This window comes from Chinchilla lanigera, unplaced genomic scaffold, assembly GCF_000276665.1.
Source record: "Chinchilla lanigera isolate Chin_1 unplaced genomic scaffold, ChiLan1.0 scaffold00053, whole genome shotgun sequence".
Classification (NCBI taxonomy): Eukaryota; Metazoa; Chordata; class Mammalia; order Rodentia; family Chinchillidae; genus Chinchilla; species Chinchilla lanigera.
In genome coordinates, this window is record NW_004955454.1 from 6361017 (window position 1) to 6364820 (window position 3804).

Sequence of the window (3804 nt, forward strand, 5' to 3'; positions counted from 1 at the left end):
TTTCGTTTACCATTCTAACGGTAAATCTTATGGTGACTGTAACTAATGGATTTTTTTCCAACAATAAACCTAACGTCAGCAAGGGAAGAAACGGCTTTAGAGTGTGTTTTTATTGTACCTCCTGTTGCTTCTTAGAACTTAGAACTCAGTTTTACTAGGAAAAAGTTTGTTTATAACATAGAACAACTAATTATACATTGGTGAGTTAAAAGGAAATCAGTAAATCACAATGTTCACTTTTTTTCCCTCCATAAAAAGAATTAGGATGTTTCTGTGTGAGTAGTTATGAAAGGATTTTATTATTGCCTATTCCTGTTTACTGAGACCTGAAACTTTGGTTACACTGCATTGGCCAGAAGTCTTTAACAATCCGCATACCCTGTCAACAAGTCATTTCAAGCAGGAACACCTAACTTCATTGTAAATAGTTGTCAACTGTTGATTTAAAGCACCCTGGCCCACACGACAGCTTTTCTTACTGGGGTCAGGTTAGCGTTACTATGAAAACACATATAATTTCAAGTATAATCCTATTATGTACAATGTGAGATTTAAAACTTATACTCTGTACTGTGGATATTTTACTATAAACACTTATTTGCTTAATTCTCTTTTTAAAGTTTACCAATCTCGAAGTAATGTGATTTTTTTTCTATATGTTGCTATAATCCCTAGTAATTTTTTTTTTTTTTTTTGTCTTTTTGAGACAGGGTCTCACTCTGCAGATCAGGCTGGTCTTGAACTCTCTTTGTTAGCCCAGGCTGGCCTTGAACTCACAATGATCCTCCTGCCTCAGCCTCCTGAGTGCTAGGATTACAGGTGTGCGCCACCACGCCTGGCTCTTAGTAGTGCTTTTCTTACTGTCATTTTGATTACCAAATAAGGAATCAACTCCTTTATCATCTATATTAAAACATCAAATGATTAAGTAGAGATAACAGAAAAAAACTAGAACACAGTACAGTGAATACACTAAGTGTAGAAGTTTGCCACGCTGACCTCTGGGTACATAAGAATATAATTATTTCCCTTCTCTCACCGTGTTCTTTCTCTCTAGCTCTTGTTCATTTTCTCATGTTGGTTCATGTTTCTATTTCCCATCCATTCAGATTATAAGCCAATATTAGAGATAAAGTGAAATCACTTAAAAATATTTAATTCAAGTCTGAGATGGTAGCACTTGCCTTTAATTCCAGCACTAGAAAGGCTAAGGCATGAAAATCTCACAAATTCAAGGCCAGCCTCAGCTATATAGTGAGTTCAAGGCCAGTGTGGACTACAGAGGGAGACCCTATCTTGAACCAAACCAAGAAAACAATTTTTTTTTTTTTAATTCAAAAGAAGGCAGAGTTGGGGATGTGGCTCAGTGATAGAGTGCTTGCCTACTGCACAAGACCCTTGATCCTATCCCTAGAACTCAAAAAAAAAAAAAAAAAAAAAAAAAAAAAAAACAGAGCAAAAGAAGGCAGAAGAAAATACATGAAACAACTAGAAAACATGACTAAGGAGTATTTAAACCACATTTACAATCATATTAAAAGTAAATAGTTTTGGCTAGGGATACAGTTCAGGGCACAGTACCTGCCTAGAAAGCGCAAGGTCCTGAGTTCAATTCCCGATACCAAAAAAAAAAAAAAGAAAAAAGAAATGGTGCAAATTCTTTTAAACTCTCCAGTACAAAGGAAGACATTGATGGGTTAGATAAAAAAAAAGTCATATCTTACTACATGCTGTCTATTTTTTTAAAGTCCTTTAAATCTTAAAATATGTTGCTGGGCATGGTGGCGCATGCCTATAATCCCAGTGCTCAGGAGGCCAAGGCCAGCCTGAACTAAATAGTGAGACCCTGTCTCAAAAAAAAAAAAAATCTTAAAACACAGATGAAAAGGAAATGGATGAAAACGAGATATACCGTGAAAACACTAGTAAAAAGAAAATGAGTAGTGGTATTAATATAAACAAAGACTCAAAAAAAAAGAACAAAAACAAAACTTTAAAAAATCTCATAGAGTTCAATTCATCTAGAAAAACATTTCAATACTAAATATCTAAAGCTGTACAAATTCTAGGCTGGGCTAGGTGTTGCACACCTGTAATTCCAGCACTCGGGAGGCTGAGGCTGGAGGATCTTTGTGAGTTTGAGACCAGCCTGGGCTACACAGTGAGCTCAAGGTCAGCCTGAACTGCATACCCTGTCTCAAAAAAAAGACAAACAAACAAACAAAAACCAAATTCTAGAGGAAAATCTGTAGCCCAGGGCTAAGCAAAAAAAAAAAAAAAAAAAATCACTTAAAATACAAATCACAAACTATAAAAAAACTGTTAAAATGGACTTTATGCAAATTAGAATGTTTTTGTTCTTTAAAAGACAATGCGGCTGGGTGTGATATACATACTTGTATCCCAGCTATTTGGCTGAGGCAAGAGAATTTCAAGTTCCATACAAGGCTGAGAAATTTAGCAAGATCTTGTCTCAAAATAAAAAGGGCTGGAGATATAACTTAGTAGTAGAGTGCTTGTCTAGTATGCATGAGGCCCTTGGGTTGATCCTTGGCACAAAAGAAAGGAAGAAAGGAAGGGAGAGGGAGAGAGAGAAAGAGAGAGGGAAGAAGAGAGAGAGAGAGGGAGAAGAGAAAGAAAAGCAGCTAAAAAATGAAAGAAAAAACAAAATATTGCAAACTAAATGTCTGAAAAAGATCTGTAAAACCATATCTAGAATATTTGAATCTAACTTTAAGATAACAGTACAATAAAAAAGTGTGCAGAAAATTTGAACATGTACTTCACCACAAGAGAAAGGAATGGCATATTAGTACATGAAAAGATGATTAACATCATTGGTCACTAAGGAAGTGAACCTTAAAATCACAGTGAAATATCACTACATTTCCAAAAGGTTGGCTAAAATTATAAAGAAAATACTAAGTGTTGATAAAGATATAGAGCAATTACTGTATTTCCCTGAAAATAAGATTGGGTCTTATATTATTTTTTGCTCCAAAAGATCCAATAGGGCTTATTTTCAGGGGATGTCTTACTTTTTCATCTACAACAATTTACACTTACTCATGTACAAAAATCCACACTTATTCAAATACAATCATGTCATCTTCTGAAGCATTGCTGTAACTCTACAAATCCCAGATTTTGGCCTGAATTTCTTGCAACTCCCCTTTCTGTAGAATCACTGGCCCCAATCTCTCATATCCAGCAAGAGGGCTGTCCTTAGATGAATATTTCTTCTCCATGTAGCCTACTCATAGTATATTGACAACACAACTGCTAGTGATTTTATTCCATGAATTCTTCACTCCAGTCACAAAATCTTGCACGCTGGGCTTCACAAAGTTTCCGTTCAGCCAAGTGTTAGTTGAAGACTTACGAGACAGAGCGGCAACAAAATGGTAAGAGTTAAGAAGGCTGGTCCGCACAAAAGTGACAAAAAATTGCAGGCACCAAAATTCAGAGGACATTTCTTTATTTCAAATGAGTACATTAAAGTATTAGAGTACATTATAGTATCCATTATAACACACCATGTATTTAATTATGAAGATTCATATGAAGATTAGACACAACCATGACTGTTCATTACCAAATGCATATATTATTTGTACATTGTCTATACTCTGATTGATCATCTGACAATTAATTTTGAGCTCATCTGTTTACATAGTGCTTTCTGTCATCCAGAGGTGCCCACCTGGGCCGGACGTGGTGATGCACACCTGTGATACCAGCACTCAGGAAACAGGTAGGAGGATCGCCATGAGTTCAAAGCCAGCCTAAACTACACAGTGAAAA